Source organism: Strigops habroptila, chromosome Z (assembly GCF_004027225.2).
Source record: "Strigops habroptila isolate Jane chromosome Z, bStrHab1.2.pri, whole genome shotgun sequence".
In the NCBI taxonomy this organism is placed as follows: Eukaryota; Metazoa; Chordata; class Aves; order Psittaciformes; family Psittacidae; genus Strigops; species Strigops habroptila.
Genome location: NC_044302.2, coordinates 44,419,762 through 44,439,747, shown reverse-complemented (window position 1 = coordinate 44,439,747; position 19,986 = coordinate 44,419,762). Strand labels below are relative to the sequence as shown.

The 19,986-nt window shown below is 37.9% G+C and overlaps 1 protein-coding gene across 3 annotated transcripts in view; it reads right to left on the bottom strand.

Annotated features, from left to right (window-relative positions):
- LINGO2 (leucine rich repeat and Ig domain containing 2) overlaps window positions 1-19,986 on the bottom strand; it is a 536,575-nt gene that overhangs the window by 45,965 nt on the left and 470,624 nt on the right. The window lies entirely within an intron of this gene.

The following is a 19,986-nucleotide window of genomic DNA, read 5'->3' as shown; positions in this document are numbered from 1 at the left end:
AGCCTTGTGAAGGCCTTGTAACATTTTCTGTTGTGATAACTGATTTATTAAGCGAGGTGCCAGTGGGTGCATATGCATTTGAAGGAAGAACTTCATTACTTCATTATGAAGAATGTAAAGCAAAAAACGACTTTTTTTCTTTTTTTTTTTTTTTTTCCCCCCCCCACTTCAGAAAGTATCCAGCAAAACGTGGCTTTTCTTGTAGCTTTTCTGGAGAAGACACGTTACTAAAGAGTATGTGTGTGATCACCCTGACTCAAATTCTTTAATCTTTCTTTTTCCTTTCTGCTATCGTGACCTTCTGTGATACTTTCAACAGAAGGGGGTGAGAAGTAATAAAATTCAAGTGAGGGGATGATTTTTTTGAATCCTCGGTGCTCCTTTTAAGGTACTTTTCCATCAAGACTTATTGTCCCAGCTGTAGTTAAAATAATTACAGAGCAATTACAGTCTAATGAGGAAGAATGGTGTGATCTACTCAAAATGAGTAAGCGAGAGAAAACAGTATTCCTTGGGACTGATAAAGATACCTTATATGCATGTTACCATCCTAGAAAGACAAGAAATCAAATATATTTGGCAGCTAGAACACCAGCCAGTGCTAAATATTTTCTATACACAGGGAGACAGAGAGTTTCTGCATCAAAGATCTGCCCTTAAAAACTGAAAGGCTGGTACAGAGAATCTATGATACAGCTAAGAAGTGTCATTTTCTTTTTCATCTTCCCATTTTATGCTATTTAAATCCACAAATTAGGCAGAGTAATAAGATTTTCAAAAGTATTTTAAAAACCCTTGTGATTTCAGGACTTGTATTTGGAAGAGTGGGTTCATCACTTACTTAGGAGGTGATCTCACATTGACGAGAAGGGAAAAAGTGGAACAAGGAGGGTTGTCTGACTTTCAGGAAGTCTTCAGTTCCTAAGTGCTGAATGTCCTTTTGAAAATAGGATTACGGTATACATGCACACTGCCAGCTACAATGCAGTAACAGTAGAAGCACAGTTAAAACTCAGGGCAGACTTCTCAATGTTATATTACAGCTCCTAGTGCAGATTTGCCTTAGTCAGATAATGATTTTTGTTGATTTTCAGCACTCATTATTTAATGTAGCTGTTGATCTGATCACCACAGATGCAAACTGTTGTCTTTTTATTCAGCTTGCAAATGATGATTGCCCACTTTGCATAAAGGAAGATTCTTACGGAATATATGGGAAACCTCATTTCTGCATGGATTCAGTGACATTTTGCAGCAGTTTTGCTCTCTGGTTAGCACTTAGTTGGATTTCTAAATACAGAAATCACACCATTAAACCTATGAATTTCTGGATGAAGCCCATTGTTTAGGAATGGTAAAGAAATAAACTTTTCCTCTTATCTCTTCCCTCCTGCTCTCCTGAAAGTTTTTTAATCAATTATATTTTGGATCATGATTTCTAACCACTTGAATATAAATTGGCATTGCATTCCTTTGTGGTTGAATTTAGCACATCTCCTGGACATCCTGCAGAGCAGGAGCAAAACACAATGAGAAACACCTGGGGCTGTAGATATCTAAGTCACTTGGACTCAAAGGTGACTGTGGTGCATTCTCAGCAGTAGTCGTTGCTCCTTTTAGAAATGGATCATGCAAACACCCCAATAATTAAATCATTTACTTACTGGGGGTTACAGCAATCGGTAATGATCAAGACATTGCACAGTCAGCAGGCTGCACTCATTTGTTCTGCTGCTTAACATCACCACTGTGAGAATATCATTGTTTATTATGGCTCACAGGCAGTAATCATTTTACATAACATGAGGATTTTTTTCATTCAATTGCTTTCATGCTTTAGGCTGATGAGAATAATCATCATACAACAATTACTTCCACTTCTACAGATGATGCTCAGCAATTTAGGTCACTCAGTATACTGTATATACACACATTTGTGTTTTCCTTTTGTGCCTTCTAAGGGATAATAATAAAAATCTGTATAATTGCCTTTTTTTTTCCTCCTCCCCTGTGTTGGGAACTTGCATTAAAATCAAAAGACTGACAGTGCCCAGTAGCAGACACTTCTCAGTTATCATATGAAAGAATTCAGAAGCTAAAGATGTAGATGAAAGATTAAGTAAACAACTGTGACCTACCAACATGGACACAAATGAAATAGCTAAATCCACTGGGCACTGACTTAGTTTGAGAATTTACTTATGAATAATTCAAGTTATACTAATTTTAACAATTGGCAGCTGAAAATACTCCATCAATCTTTTCAGCAAATAGGTATAATAAACACTATATTCTTCAATGCACTCACCTTTTGATCTGCTAGTAGTAGCTGACCACAAATACAGACCTCATCCCAAAAGGTTTGCACCTGATGTCCAATTCAGCAATAAAAATAATGCTAGACTGAGTCAATTCACTCTAAGAATTCAAAACTGTAAGATAGGTGAGAGTAATGAAGGCAGATGTCTGGGAGAAGGCAGCAAAGGTTTTCACAGAGTACTCAAAAATACTACAATTTTAAGTATATTTTGTTGGGTTTGCTCCTTCTCCTACTTCTCATGGATGCAAAGAAAGAAGAGGAGTTTTCATCCATAGATTTTAGCAAAGCACATCCGATTGCAAGGCAAAGCGATTAAGGAATCAATGTTTCTATGCAATCAGACATCCTGGAAGGAGATACAGAAAAGACATTAAAAATTTATTAAGTCAAAACTGACTTTGTTGCTAAGCAGGCGCAGATGAAAGAACATGAAATGAAACTGTAAGCATAGGTGCAAATTAGGCAATAGATGGACTTGAAAGTCTGATCCAGAGCTTTGCAAAATGAAAAAGTGTATAAGCATAATGTGGGAACTATTCCTTATAGAGGCAATATACCGGAGAATAATGTAAGAGAAACTCAGAAGAAGACTGGTGTGCTAGTTACTCTGTGGTGAGAGAAAAGCTCTTCAGAACAGGGCAGAAGAATAAGGAAATGATGGTATTTAAGGGGGAAAAAAGGAGGCAAGGCCCAGGCTGGCTTGAATGTATAGGAACAGCTGAGGACAGAAATGACAAGGAGACAAGTATCAAATCAGGTCTTTTCTGTAATGATGGTATTAAGACATCGATGACCAAGTTAACTTGCATATCACAAAGGAATACACAGTGACAAGAAACGCCAGCAACATGCATTGCGTATTTAAAACTTTTTTTTTTTTAATAAGGCTGGATATATGAGCAATGTCTTTGTGCAACTGAACAAATCAGTATTTTGTACATAAAATCCTTTTGCATATACTCAGGTAACTACCCACTAGCCCACTGCTGCTCAAGTTGGTCTCTATTTCTAATTTGTGCTGCCACAACTATCACGGCTAGGACCTGTGTGAGTTCTTGTGCCAATTAATTATAAATGAAAGATACTCTGAAGTGTTGAGAACCTGTTTTTTCAAGTCATGCTTTGTGACTGGGTCCACTTTTTCAGAAGTCTCAGAGTTGAATAGGTCAAGTCAAATCTTTCTAGTTTTATTACCTGTTCAGAGAGAAGAAATGCTCTGCTGTTCAGAGAACAACACTCTGAACTTCAAACACTGTGCTGAGTACACAATATTTGTTAGAGGCAAACTGTGATTGAGAGAATGAGAGAGAAATCCAGAATGAGATGAGTGCAAAGAAAAAAATCCAGCAACCCAATTCAGACTGAAGAGCAGTGGACTTATGACCTACAAAAGCACAAAATTATACTTCTGTCAGTGAGTCTGACCCTAACATTGACTGCATTTATGGCACCTGTTGATTGATGACATCATATTTATTCAGATTTCAGGTAGCTCAGTCATTCTGTAGAGCCAGTTAGGGTTTTTTATCTCCTTTTCTGCCACACCCTGCTTAGGCTTGCTGACTGAGAGAAAGAAATCCAGTCTTCTGCAATGCCATGCTTTTACCACTGCATAGGAAAGATAATCACCCATCACAGAAAATCCATGAAAGGTAGTATTAGGAGTTCTATTCTTAAACCACTTGGCAAAGCCATCTTTTATTGCAATGCACTCCATGCAGCAGCTTCCTGTTCGTACAAAGGGGCAGTCAATCAAAGAGAGGGAATAGAGAAGTTACTAAAGCTCCATTGGTGACCAAAGCCCGGAAAGCAGCAGGATACTGCTTCTGAACATTTCAAATGCTGAATCTAACAGGTAACTTTAGAAAGAAGAAAGCACAGATGTGCTGCAAAGATCAAGAATATTTAAACTGTGTTTTCACTAAGTGGTTTAAGTGTCCAGTCAACATCTTACTCAGATATGGCAAAAAAACTCCAAAGCAAACCTTTCTGAAAACACCACACTGAAGGGTGAGTATGGATAAATGCTTTTTTCACAGTAGAGTGATACCAGCCTGTGCTCCAGTAAATGAGGCACAGTTGTTTCTTCCTCTTTACAGCTCTTCAGCCAAAGATAGCAAAAACTCAAGTGCAGCGCTGAAGGCTGAGAAGTAATGAAACAGTCTAACAACACTGGACTATATTCATAATTTAATTATGGAAATAATTATACTATCATAATTTAATAACCAAAAGTGATATGTAGAATGTAAGAAGGCGATCAGCACAGAGGGCCAATCACAGAACAGGGGGATTTTTTTAAACCACTGACATGTACTCATACGTCAGTGTTCATCATTTTCATTGAAAACAAAGAAACCCACACCCTCAAAAGAAAAGCTTTTAGCTCTTCTAATAGTAGAACTTGCCATGATATTATAAGGTGGGTTTTGATAAGTAATAACACAAAACAAAAGCAATTCTGAAAACAGGTAATTGATGCTATTAATATCTGAAATTTTCAAAACAATTATGTCAATATAAATTTGTGAAAACTTATGTATTATGATGCAGATAACTTGTTAAAAAAACATCAAGACTTGAAATAGGAAGCTTAATGTTACGATATTAAGCCATACCTTGGAACAACAGTGAGGATCAACCTCTACCTTCATTAAACAGGGTACAGGAAATTCCTTCTTATTTAAAGCCTTTGAATTTGTATGTGGATCTTTTTTAGCTCATTACTTTAACTCAAAGCCCATGTTAACTTCTTTTTAAGGTACCAAATGGAGTTTAAATTCTAAAGATGGTAGGGACCATTATGACTTTTTAATCAGACTTCTGTTCTACCCTCCAAATTCCAGCAAAACAAATTTTTTAACAGGTTTCATAACCTAAAAGTGGAACTGAGGCTTTAACTGTACCTATCCTGCGCTAGCTTAGCTGATACAGCTCAGAGCAGAGTTACCATTGGAGCTGGGCAGGGAATTGGCAGCAGAAGATTTACTGAATTAGCTAAACCATTTTTTCAGGTTCAGCTTCTCTCAGACAACTGTCAAATCCAAGTTATCCTAAAATTTTAGTTCAGGTCATTTTAAAATCCTGTCAAGTTTTAGTTTCATCAAGTAATTAAGTAGTTTTTACTTACAGTTTGATAAGAAACAGATAATGCATAGATTTTGGGAGATTGTGCCCAGTGTTTTGGACATGCACCCTTCCATTAAAATTCTTGCTAGTCCATCATTATGTATGCTTTATTCCTCAGACTACACACTCTCCTTGCCAAAACCTAAATCACATGGTGAGCAAAACATATTTATCTTCATTTTACGGGTCTTAGAACTGACACCAAGGCAAGATAAATGCTTTTTTCAAGGTCCTGAAGAAAGTCTGACTTTGAGCCAAGAAATCCATGTTTTTTAAGTTTCAGCATAGTGTGCTAGCCACCAAGAACTCTTTTTTATCATTACTTAAGTGGTGATCTGCTCTTACAATTATTACTTTTTTGGTTTTCTAAAGAAAAGGCATGTTAAACAGCCCAAATGTTTAAAAAACCACTGGCATCTGTACATCTAGGACTCTTAATTTTGCTCCAGTCAAAAAAAAAAAGGCAAAACAAAACACAACAAAAGCTCATGGTCACTGAACCCTGATCAATGAATTTGTCCTGAGTGATTTTGTATTTCTCTTCTGATTTGCTTTTCAGAGATATTCGTGTAGCTGGACTGAAAGAGCTTTATGTGAGCTGGCAGGATCACTTTACAACATGGGCTTTGAACTGGTGAATTTTATTGCAAAAAATCCATGTGTTTCTTAAAATTCGATCCAGCAAATACTCTGAAAAGACAGAAACTCAATTAGTTGTAGGCAAGAGCTTTCTTAGCTCCTAAGACAGCCAACTGGGAAAGTGCAAAGGGCTTTCCCCATTATTTGTTTATTTGGTTAGGCAATACTTGCAAAGCTTTTAAGTCACTTCAGACTCAGTTTTGAGACTTGAAATGTTGATTCATGAAAAGACCGCAATGCAGGTGGAAACGGGACTTTTGACCACTGTCTGACAGAGAGAACATATACTTTTTTCATTGATTGCAAAGTATAGTCAATTCCTGCTGGTCAGTGTAGACTGTAGCAATGTGTCATAGTCAGTAGTCCAGAGCATACACAACAGTGTGCTTATGTATTACAATACTGCACAGCTAAAAATCTCAACACTTTCTTACTGCTTACATCTATTCACCAATGTTTTTTATAATTACCAAGAATTATTCATATAGTTTTTCAAGTAAGTGAAAATGTATTTATATTTCTATTTGAACAGGCCTTTGTATTGTCTGAACTTCAAAATTAGGACTTGCTTCAAACACCTTAGAATTATATACCTGTGAACTGCAACTGCAAAATACACCACTATTTTAAAACATACAATAACATTTGCAGTTTGTAATATTCCCTGCAAATGCTGCTCAGTCTCTCAGAGGATAAGCAAGCAGCCTCAAATACGTCTTAGGCAGAGCAAAGGGGTCTACACCAAGTTTCCATCCAACAATGCAACAGGATTCAGCTTTGATCAGATTTTAAGCTTTATTTGACTGGTGAAAATAATTCACTCACCCCTTCTGAGGTGTGACAGACACCCAAAAAGCACCTAGCAGTAACCAAGAACAAACTACTCACAGGGGAACTGAGAAACAGTGTGAAATCTACTACTGTGCTACAGTTTATTGGTTCAAGGGCTTGCAGGGCTTCATCAGCTACCTCTTGTCAAATCTCAGAAACAAACCATTGATTCTAGTAACAAATTCACACTGTACTGATATTTTAGATGCCTCCTGAAACTATTGCTTTTCCTACTGAAACTTCTAGGCTTTTACTTAGCTGCGATTTATAAAAAGACAAGACAAAATGTCCCTTTTTTAGCAATAAGTTACTACTTTTAAGAGCAGAGTTTGCTTCAAAAACTTCAAGGCTTCCCCTCCCCCCCCCATTTTTTTCCCCGTTAACAAACACAGAATGTTGTGTTCTAGGCATTATGAGAAATTTTTAAGATTCACTTTTCCTCTTCAATTGTAGCATTTCTCAAATATTCTAAGCTAACTCTTACCTCCTCAAAACTTCACTACCCTACTATCTCAATTATGGTTTTTTTGTGATCAAGGCAGATTGATTCTTTAAAGTTAGCTGAATTTCTCTAAATCCCTAACTAGCTAGTTTGTACCTTCAATAACTACATTTAATTATTTTTTATAGAAAATGAGAGGTAGTGGTTTGTAGCTGTAGACCAGAAACAGTAGAAATGGAAAAGACTTCCTAGAAACAACATGCATTTTTCTTCTTGCTTAAAGCACTTTTATTAACTTAGCTGTCTGAAAAAATTTATAATGCAGTCATTAATAGCAAGGATTTATCTTTATTCAGGCAGTACTTCATACATTAAATAAAACAATTTAATATTTCTCGTTTAAAAAAACCCAAACAAACCCAACCCATTATCATGTGAAGGACATTTTTAACTTTTATAGCAAGGTTTTAGGCAACTGCTTCAGAAAGATTCATATCCTACTCACAGCAAAGTTATTAGAAAAAAGTGAGGTTCTTACAGTCCTATGGAAACATGCTTCCTTATTTTCTCCTTTTCTCATCAATTCCTGCAAAAAATAGAGCTCAACGGTTTTCTGCAACCAAATAAGCATCTACACACATATCCAAGCTATGCTTATTTCCAGAAGATAGTGCTTCATTAAGTAGCAGAGCTTCATTTTCACAGAGGCCAATACCAGACAGAACTCTTACTCATTAGTGGTTATTTCTGCACTTTTACAAATTCCTTCTTTTTGCATTAGTCTGAAAAGTACAGAAAAACTTCAAATGAACTCTGACATCTGGCCTGATGCATTTGGAAAAAAAACAGTTTACTTCTGAAGTTTGAAATGAGGATACATGCAGTAATACATATATGAATATATGTATATATGCATACATACATATATACACTACCGGCAGAGCCTAAGGAGAATCATAACCGCAGCTGGCCTACAGCAACCTAAGCATGCTACTGCCATCAACGCATCCCTACGCTAAAAGCTAGCTGCTTCCACGTTTTGGGTTGGAGGTGGAGGTCACACAAGCAAGCTGCTAAAGTGCTCAGAGGTGGAAGATAGAAAAAACTAGCAGATAACCACTGATAGTTAAAAAAAAAACAAAACCTCAAGAAATTTCTAAAGGTATTTCTTGAGTAATTGTCCAATTTTTCCTTTTTGATACTATGTGAAAAATTGAAGTAGTTATCTGGAAATTGACTAGGAGCTATGAAAAAGCAAAGGACTGATCAGGGAAGACATGGATACTTTTATGAAAGGGCATAGGCAAGATTGTATGATGTCTTGGGGGATAATAAGAATTGAATGTAATTTTTTAATCATAAAAAGTTTTTTTAAAGTATCTTTCTGTATAGTACAAGGCACTTCTTTCCCTTTCTATTACAATCTGTTCAAACTAATCTCTTGCTTTAACACGCACCAGTTTTATATGGTTCATATACATGTTGAACTTTCACATGTATGTTAGCTGTTTCATGTTCACTCTTGCCCTAAAAGAAAAGCAGGGTGTATGTGATGGCTTACTGTGAGGGGAAAGATCAGCATTTCCTTAAAATCTGCAAATATCATACTTGAAGTAATGTAACTGTCATCTCTATAGTCTCTATTTTTTGCAGCTATGGTTAAAATTCAACCTTAAATTTCACACATAATAAAAACATTTCTACCTGATTACTGCAGAACGAAGAAGAAAAAAGTTATCGAGAGAGTGTGAGGATACATTACACATAAAAATGTGGAAAGTCAGAAGTCTAAGGCTATACATATGTATTCTCTGGCCAAGCAGAGCTATGAGTTCTTACTGCTGCTGTGAAATGCATCAAAATTTGGATAATATCTGATATGAGTGCTTGACAGTACCATAAGAATACTGGTTTGCATGCATGTGATCAGAAGGTACAAGGCTGGACAAAATATCAGTATTTACTTGCAGATAGTTAAATAAGATTTACTACAAAGCTACACTTTATGTCTTCTTACTGTGCCTCCTTTTCTTATATAACATGGACACTGCAAGGAAAACCTAGTGAGTTACACACATAGCGTTTGGTAAACTGAAAAGATGGGCTAGTCATACAGATAGAAAGGCTGACTCTGAGATTTACAGAAATACATTTAGTTGGGAATGAATGGATGGCTCTGTCCACTGACCTGCCTCTACTGAGAAAGGCACACATGAAAGTTGAGGCCTGGAGAAGAAATGCGTGTATTTTGCTCATCTTGCTCTTGCTTCTACTATTGCACTTACTAGAATGTTTATATTTCTCAGGAACTATTATTATATTTGTACCATTCTCCTCCTATGCTCTACCTATAGCTCCTCTCACAGTCTCCACTGCCACAGTGACAGCGTCCTGTGACACCACAACATACTCTCTGCATTTACACCTGCAGGAAAGACCATCTCTCATCATTCCCCTCCCTCCCTCTCCTAACAAATATCACTAATTACATGGCGAACTACTTTGAATAAAATTGTGAAGATGGCTGTAATTAAAGAAATATCATTTCCCATCATTCCAGTAAGTACAGGTTATCTAATTAAATGGCCAAGTAGCACAGAGTTAAAAAAAGTAGGAAAAAAAAAAGGATGTGCATTTCTGTGTGTCTTCAGGAGCATGTGTGTTACTGGACAGGAAAATGCTACAAAAACACGTGCTTTTTGTCTCTCCCTGATAAGGTTTCAGAGCTCACGTGGGCAGCTCTGAGATTACTACACCACTATGTAAACTGCTTATTTACAGAGCCCCACACCATTTGTTGAGTGAGCAGGTTGTCCTACACCGATATGTCTTCTCCACTGAACAAATATTTGATGTGCAACACATATGCAGGATATGAAAAACTTTGGTAATTTGGGTTTTGGCATATGGAGAATGTACTGCTGACTTCCAACCACACCTAGCAATGCCCATGAGTGAAATCAGGTACCAAGTGGCAAAAATATATACTGCAGTAGTATGCATATGCATAAAGACTTCTGTATTTAATAGAAGCATTTACTGAACTCAGCAGAAAGACATGATAGGAAAAGTCACGGCTTCCTAGTGTCTGGTAGGAATCATAGTATTAAAAATATAATCTAGGGGGAGCTTGTGAAACATACCAGAGTATATAAAAGGAAGCGGGGATGAGCTTATCTTTTTATTCAATAGTGCTGGCTGAAAAAAAAAAGTGCTAAAAAAAATGTACTGGGAAATCAGTGCTGGTTATTATTTCATTTCCTTTAGAATTCATCTTATTCTGCTGCTCTTCGGAGACCTGCATGACCAATACAAACTGCCTTCAAAAATCTTATTTTTATATATGAAAATAGGCATATTTTAATTTTTAATGACAGACAACTTTGGTGGTTGCAGTTTTTAGGACTTTTTCATGGACATCTCTATTAAGAAGGCAGGGGGGCACAATTTTTTGTTTGTTTTCATGCTATACCTCCTCCTGATCATTTTTAATTTACTTACAAAATGTGAAAAGAAGAAAAAAAACCCAAAAAACCCAGATCAAAGAGATAAACCTAGCTGAAATGATGTTGGAAGAATTCAGGAGCAATTTGCTGCTCATTAGGAAAGATGTCCACAAAGATCAAATAGTAACACTGGAAATCTGAAGGGCAGCATGGTATATCAGTGTTGAACTTAAGAGCTAAAGAGTTGGTTTTACCGAACTAACATAGCTCCAGCAGATGGGATCTAATCTTATCAAAACCAATCCACTTTTCAGTCTGCAAAATCCCTTTGAGGAGCCATATGCTGCTGCTGCTCTTCCAGGAGGTTATTTCCAGTGGCTGAAAGCAGCTCTGGGTCAGAGGCTTAACCTCTACGCACCAGACTGCAATCACATAGCTGTTCCCTCTACAGAATGAAGTTCATAACCTGGGGTCTCTTTATGACTAGGTAACTATTAGTCATCCCTATATTAAAGGCAAAATTGCATACCCATCAGGATTATTATCATTATCACTATATGTTTATTGACCCTATTAGGCCACTTTCTTTGTTACTCACCATCAATATTCTCTTTTCCTGGGAATCAATGACAAGATAATATTATTGCTACAACTAAGTGAAAGTCAGTATGAATCAGCTATGATGGATAACTGTGGCCAGTTAAGTCTGGGGTGACGAAAAGTAGGACTCACTTTTGATCAATGCAACTCTGGAATGAAGTGAATGTGAAAAATAATATCCCACCGATAAGGCTGGGTAGGGTAGTGCAAAGCATAATGATGCTAACAAATGCCACTGGATATGTAGTAACCTGAGGACAATTCAGATCATATCCACCTCTTCTCAACCATGCTTTGCAGCTGTTTACAAAACACCCTTATATGTCATATGCATGAAAACTAGTGAGTGCTGCTGACTGAATAAAAGGTGATTTCGCACTCAGTTCCTTGCCGTGCCAGGACTAAATTCTGTACAATTGAGCTGAATACGACTGAAAGGAGCAGAGGCCATTGAGAGTTACGCTTGGAGAAGAGCCCTGGGGAAGGGGCTGCATATCCTGTAATTATACCACAGCTGCAGCTCTACTTACTAGATGCAGATGGTTAGCAGACAGCCAAAACTTCTTTCCTTGCTTTATGCCTGTATCTGTCTCTCTCCTTCACTGTTTTTCTTCTTTTTTAGTCCTTATACAGGTAACTCTGTCAGGCTTTCCGAGGGGAAACTTCATCACAGCTGCAATGGAAGTCTATTTTCATACAGACCCCTCCTGAGTCATAGGATCAGGTGGGCACTTCAGTTTTGCTCTAAAAGAGGTTTAAACTTTCTGAGTCTTTGAAAGTGGGCAGAAGCTCAAAATATCTCAGCTGCAGTCCCAATCTGATTTTTGAATGTTTGTATTGTACAGTGATTTCTTTTGTAAGATGGAAGCAATAGCAGTGTTATCAGTTTTCTGATGCTTGGATGTCCAAGTATGGGATACACAATCTTTTGTCTTAAGCAGAAAGTCTTACACTTATATTAATATACCTAGGAAATAGATATTCTGAATTCAAATAACACAGAGTTTTCAGTATAACAGAGAATACACCTAGCAACAAAGCTTCACATACAGTTTTCAACAGTTCCTTACATTTGGACATAAACTGACCAACTCAAAACCTTGACTCTTCACCTCTACTGTGACTCAGCTGAGATGGTAGGAGGTCATCTCCAACTTAAGAGTGAAAGTACATGTAAATAACAGAAAAATCAAACTATCTCCAGAAACCTGTGTAGCTGTTCACACTTGCAGGCAATTTAGACTCGCTGCTGCTCCCCTATGCCTCTCATGAAAAATCAACTGTGTTCTTAAGCTGCAATTCCTCATGTCATCCTTCTCTCCAAGGCATTGTGACTTACGTAGTAGAAATGGTGAAAAGTATTTTACCCACTTCAAAATTTCAAGAATATGGCCATTAAAATCAAGCACCTCTGAGCACTACTGTTTTGCTTAATTGAACCTCTCTGACATGTTGTCTGTTAGATCTCATGTGCTAAAAGTTCAGAAAAATTCACCATGCTGTGAATAACTTATTTCTTAACAACACCAGTACAAAACCAAAGACACTCCTGTTCTGAGCTTCCTGTCATGTTTAATCTAATAAAATTTTCCCATTTGTGCTTTTGTGATGCCAGGTTGCTTCAGAAATAATTTGTTTCAAACTCTAAGATGCTGCTACTATAAGCAAGGGACATTTCTGGGTAGGGCAAATGACTTGCTCTGTACTTCTCTAAAGTTAATTTGATTCCTAAGCTAACATATACACAACCCCAACACACATATGGACATATGACATCTACTTCACATTCAATTTTGCATAAAAAGCAAACCCAACACAGAAAATTTTGAAGGAGAAATAGTTACACTCATTTTAACACCCAAACGCTTATTTAATTTAAATAAGAAATCAAGATTTCAAAGAAAAACACACGAAAGTTGAAAATAACAGATTCAAGGTCTCCACAGTACCTTCTCCTTTGTAGGCACATATGTTATGACAGTCTTTAAATACATAATACTTTTACCCACAAAAAACATTGACCACTTAGTAAACAAGCAGAAAATGCTTCCTTGAGAAACATCTCTTCTATTTTTTGTCTTGAATTTAACTTTTTAGAGCATGTGAATCTCTATAGACCTTGGTTACCAACATACTCAAGATCTGCTCATAACACAAACATTTTTTCCCACTAAATCTTTTTAATGGGTCTCATTAACACAGAGCCAACATTCTTAATGAATATTTAATTTATGAAGTGTTGTTCCTGTTCAGGCAGTGTGTGTCCATCTATCACAAATCCCTGATTAAGCTTAGGACTTGGCTGCACCTTTACATCAGTTTTTGTTCCTGGTTTCTACTCCTTGCTTTATGTTTGTGCACAGCCAACCCCAGGCTCTGACTAAGGCTCATGCTGCCTATATCATCTTGCCCAGATTTGTGCTCTTGGTTCAGCATTCCTTTTCTTTTTCTCAAACAGATCCTCTCAAGGAAAAGGAGTAACTGCTGAAGTGGAGGGAGAGCACTGGGATGATGATTGGAGGCACTGTATGACAGATGGAGCTGAACTTGGCAAAGTTTTGTCCATAGAGTTGTTGCCTGATGAGGATGGTCCCTGGCACGTGTACATGTGAAAGCACAGCTGGGTGTTTTCTCAGTGTTAGCTGATGTAGAGAGAAAGCAATATTTAACAGTACAGTAACAGATCCAGTGCTCTAGTTGGCTGGCTGGGTCTATTTTATTCAACAATATAGACAGAGTATGCCATACAAGCTTATAAATACACAGTGTTCTTGGCTTTGCCCCTAACTGAGCATTACATCCATTATAATCCCTGCAAATGTTGGAACTTATGTCTGATGTGAATTTTGCCTTGTATTTTTTTAGCACAATTCTCTCACGACTTATCCAAAACTGCAAGACATTTTATTTTGTCTTTAGCATACTCTAGCAGGTTTCTTTATGCTAAAGAAAAACTATGGAAGGACATAGCGTAAATAATTATAAATCTGTTGCCCTGGTACGGTGCTATGAACTAACTAAAGATTTGTGTTTTAAAACTGTATCAGTTGTTCCAAATGACTGTTTCTAACAGACTTGAGAGTGAGGGAAAGATGTGGAAGAACTGAGAGGCTTCAGCCCAGAGCAAATGCAAAAATATTTGTTATATACCTGTAGACTTTAATCTGTTTTCCAGATTTGTGCCAGGTATTAGACTGAATCTGGGAGCACTGAGTGCCAAATCGGTGCTCAGGCATCCTTGTAAAACTTAATCTGAGTTTCTTCATTTTTATTTCTCAAGATGAATTAGTGTTATCATCAAATTCAACCAGTTAACATGATTCACTTCATTTCCAAGAATTTTAAGATGTCAGATCTTCTCATCATGGTAATTTTTTTAGAGCAGCAAACAACTTCTGAGAAGTTCAGCCTCCGCACCTTCTCAGATCAGGACTGTACCATTAATTCTTCTGGCTATTTCTAGGATTAATTTGAAGTGACCTGCTGTTACCTCTTCTCTGAGATTGCTCAGAAAGAAAGAAAGAGGAGGTAAGTAAGTGCTTCCTTTTCTTGGGGACACCTGGCTATTGGACTCTGGCTCTTACTGAGAATTGTAATCTTTATACAGCACTTTGTTCACTTGAATTGCAATAATTGATTCTGAAGGGACTAGACAGTCATTCATGATGTGTTGGTGGTGGTCTTTGTTTTGTTATCCTCCAAACCTTCTCTAACAGCAATCACATAAAAGTTTGGATGTAATGTTTCATTTATACTTTTCCAATTATTCGAGGGGGTTCCATCAGCCCAACCAATGACAGTACTTAGTCCAGACTCCCTGTTCTCAAAAAACAGTCTTTTTTGCAATTATGTTTTTTGAGAAACATGGATACCTGCCATGGCATTCAATGAGATGCGTATTTCCCAGCATTTGAAATTCAGATCTTTTCACTGAATCACAGCTGACATCTTTATTGACGTAGGCAGGTACCAAAGACAGTAAATGGTGGAAAATTCTGTAGGGAGGCAGGTGGGCCTGCCTTGGGGACTGAGCAATGATAGTACAAAATAGGAGGATTATGTCTAGTCCTTTTGCAATATTACACTCTTCCCAGAAGAGGTTAGCTAAAATCAGATGAGATCAAAAGACACAAGTAGCCATTAAAATGGGAAAATGGGAGAGTCCCCTCTCAATAAGCCTTCTTCTCCATCTACTTGGCAGCTAGGCAAGGAGTGCAGTGACACCAGGTGTAAAATGGGACCCCACCAACATACTTCAGACTTCTCAAGCTCAGCTGGTGGACTTCTCTGCTTTTCTATGGCATGGAGAATGTACTTCCTAAACTGCAGCAAAATCCCAATAAAGGAAGAGAGACTCTGGGATGCACTCTGAAACTTTTGCAGGTTCATGCACATTTTAATTGTGTCCATGGACATTTTGATTGTAAAAGGCAAACAAACTTGGGGAAAAAAAAAAGGATGTGGGGGAAGAGAAACAAATTTAATCATTAATTTTTAAAAGCTGTAAAAAAACAGAGCACTTTGAATGATAACAAGTGCACTTTGCAAGTGCAGGGAAGAATTACATGAGCAGTGCTTTGCCTTTTGAGACTATGAGCAGGGCTAATAAAAGGCAGGCTCATTCGTCAAGAAACAGCAGCAAATCAATTGAGATCACTCAAACCGCTGCTCCCCTGCTATGTGTAGGACCAGGCAGCTGGCAGTTCACGAGCTAAGCCCCACTTGCTGGCACAATTTGTAAGGCTCATTTCCCCAAGCTTGGGGAATCCCTGCCCCAAATGCATGCCCAGGATTCAGCTTCTGCTTTCCTCCTCATGAGAGTCCTCTCACACAACAGACCCAATTTGAATCATGCAGTGGGAGAGGGCACAGCTTGTGCAACTTTTCAATTTTCATAAAAGGCTTCAGGGGAGAATTTGACTGTCATTCTCAGATGCTTCTTCTTACTGTATTTACAATTTTCAAGAAGAACTAGGCTTTCATACCTATTCCATAGTCTTCTATAGGCAGAAAGACTATCTATACTCATTTTAATTTCAGAAGTTGCAAAGCTTGAAAAAACCAAACCGCAGATTCTGAATTAAGATTACACTTTTTTGCTTTCTTACTCCCTTTGATGCAGATCATTACAGCTTTGATAGGTAGAGCATCACTGACATCACAAACTTCTTGACCTTCCTAAAGAAATCTAGCTAGTCACAGAAGACTCATCCTCCATAAATTTAATGTTGTAAATAAGATCTCATCATTGGGTATTACTCCTAAGCATTATGTTACAATAAATAATTATTTGTACATGTGCTTTAATTAAACACTGAACAAAAACAGTGGTTTGGAAGAATAAAAGAAAAGGTTATAAAATATTTTTCTGTACCAGCTGTATTGGCAGCTTTCCCGTTGCCTCTCTTTTAAACTTTCCTCCATGGCCTGTGCTTCATTTAGATGTATTCTACAACATAGAAAATTTTCAAACAGGATCTTCAGATACACCATTGATATTCTTTGCAAATTTTATCCCGGGTAACAGGGTTCTGTATAAAAGAACCACTTCTGTGAAAACCTTTTAAATAACAAAACCTTATAGCAAAGTTTTCAGACCAATTTTGAATGCTTCCACCACTGTTTGGATAATAGCAAAAGCCCTAGTCACAGGACTTTTCCTCACCTATAGTTTCTATGACTCCAGTGTGCAATGCAAACTAGACAGAAAACATATCCCACAGTGTTGTTTTTGCTTCTCTTAATCCCACAAGTGCCCCCAAAACATGAGTAGATTAACACCATGGTATCTCATATAAGAATGAAGGCGGATGATGAGCCTGTATGGAGTTTCGATCCTGTGAGCAGTGCAGATACATGAACACAGAGCTCTGTATGGACTAAATAACTTTGGCTTTGCCTATAATGCACTGCAGGACATAGTGTGTTTAACCTCTGCATATCTGTTTGGAGATTGGTACAAAAATCACACAGGACAACAAATGGGTTAGGGGCAGGAACACCAGTTCCGCAAGAATTTTGTAACACACAAATCAACACCACCAGCCTTGACTTAGCAAATCGAACTGCACTTCGCATTGATCAGTTGTCACAGCATACTTTTCATCTTAAACAGCTTCATTCTAAGTGAAGACTTTGTTTAATGCTTTGCTGGTCCTGTTTACAAACAGTAACGTCCCTAGGCACATTGGACCTCCCACAAAGTTCTTACTTTATGCAAAATCCACTAAAAATCCAGCACCCCTCAAAAGTAAACACATTGGTAACTCAGGCTACTTCAAGCAGGGATAGAGGTCTCTTAGAAAGACAATTTTATACGCACTACAAATGGAAATACATAAATTCAGCTAAAATATTGCAACAATTTCAATGTCTGCAGGTACCTTAGCTTCTCACTCAGAAGCCACATAGTGCAAATATTCACCCTCTCTTCTCAGAACTGTATTAAAAGCCACAAAGCAGACTTTAAATTGTTACTTTTTTCTTCGTTTTCATGAGCCATCCGTGAGCCTCCATGCAAAATTTCAAGAAGCTCTATTTCCCCATCCCTCCCTTCCTCCCCTACATTTGCTGCACTCACACAACCAAATTTGCTGGGGTGATCCTTTTGCAGAAGCACTCAGCATTAAAAGAAGGAAAAAGAAGATCAAATAATAAAAGGTCAGATCACTGAGAGGGCAGCAGCAGTAGCAGCAATGAAAAGAAACTGTAAAAGATGCAATCATCTTACCATTCATTTTGGCTTCCTGTTGCCCTTAGTGCTTTCTGAATTGGACAGTAGTTAAGCGACAGCCTTCTTGTCTTTTAAGTGGCTTTGACTGCAGGCACAGGCATTTTCACAAGTGCTGCACATTTAACCTTGTTCAGAAAACTACCTTTGTAGGAAATAAGCCTAACTGAAAAGCAGTTGAGGTTTCCAGAATCTTAGGAGATCCCCTGTGGGCAACTGCAGGGCCGAGTCATGATGGGGAACAAAGACGCGAGCCGGTCTGGATTGTCTTGGTATTGTAAACCTTGTAAGTGAGGAGTAGAAGACCCTGCTTGCTTTGAACAATACACACGCAACACCTCTGGCAGAGATGGTGAAAAATTCAAGTGGTCTTGCTTGCTAGCAAGATTTGGGCACTATCTCATCAGTTTAATTAATCACTGGGGAAAATTGTACAACACTGCTCCGATTATAAAGTGATGGGTCCATCAGGCACAATTAGAGCCCAGCTGAAACACTGTAGTTTGCTTGAAAACTATTCAAGTAAACAATCATTGGTCCTGGATGGGGCTCTTTCTAATTAATCCATAGAGAACTTCAGTATTAGCTTTTCCTCAACAAGGCATTTCCTAATATGGGATAGTGTTTTGCCTGTGCTTCAAGCCTTGCTGGTAATTAAAGGCAGATTTTCATACTGGTATCAATTCCATCACCACAGCACCCTTTTAGAAATGCTTCTCTCTGTGGTGTGCCAAACTGCTGTGCTACTACATCATTCCCAAAGGTACCACACATGACTTGATGTAACAGCATCAGGGAGAAAGAAGTGATCACAGTGAACTGTTTCAGATAGCATGTCTTTGGTGACAAAAGAATTTACAGGAAAGGTTACCCAAGTACTCCATCGAAATGGGAAGGCTTGGTCACAGCAGATTGAATTCAGGTTCTGTGAATTCAAGGTACTAGCAAGTACCAGAAAAAAGAATGTCCATTTGGAAATTCACCATTGCTAACAGATGCATAACTACCTGTAATCTAGTATGAATATTTAGATGCCTGATCTCGACTTCTGGATATAAAAGAGGGCTAACAAGTTCTCTTAATGCACTTAACTCAGCTGTGGGGTGGAAAGTGCACTTGAATATTGGTCCTATAGAATACGTGACAGAAGAACCACACGCAGCACATGACCTGATAAGTCTCACTGGAAGGAGGTGGTTTTGGTGCTTTTACTACAGTATGAAAATGGTGCCCCCTGTTCTCATTCTCTCCAGTTTTTGCATGTCAAACTGAGCATTTACTCAAAGGCAAGAAAACTTTAACTTTCATTTTCCACATGTGCAAGCTGATGCAACAGAAGCATGTCTGTTCAAACTTCCAGAGCAGGCTAGTTCTGGAAAATGCAAAATAACTCAATTCAAGCAAGTCATGACTCCTTTCAGGAAGAACTAGACATAAATGGTGCTGCTCTCCTCATTCACAAATCAACATAGTACATGTTTCTCTAATGGTGTGGTTTTGTAGTGAAGTTTAACTTGTGGGGCAATTCAGAAGAGCTTGAGACCTACCACTACCAGGAAGAGGTTCATCCATGTCTCATTACTTAACTGCATCTTGTCCAGCTAGTGTTAAATCTGCTCACCCTACATATGTGTTGCCTTTTAAAAGCACCATTACACATCTGAGCATACTGAGTATACATCTGAGTTTCTGAAAGTTACAAGGAATTCATATGGATATGTTGACACTATGAAGGAAAAGTAAGGGAAGGTTTTACTTCAGGTCATGGTCCATTTCAAAGAATTACATTCTTGATGTGAAAAGCCACTTGACTCAGCTGTCATAGCTTGAAAACTTACTGAGCTGTCCA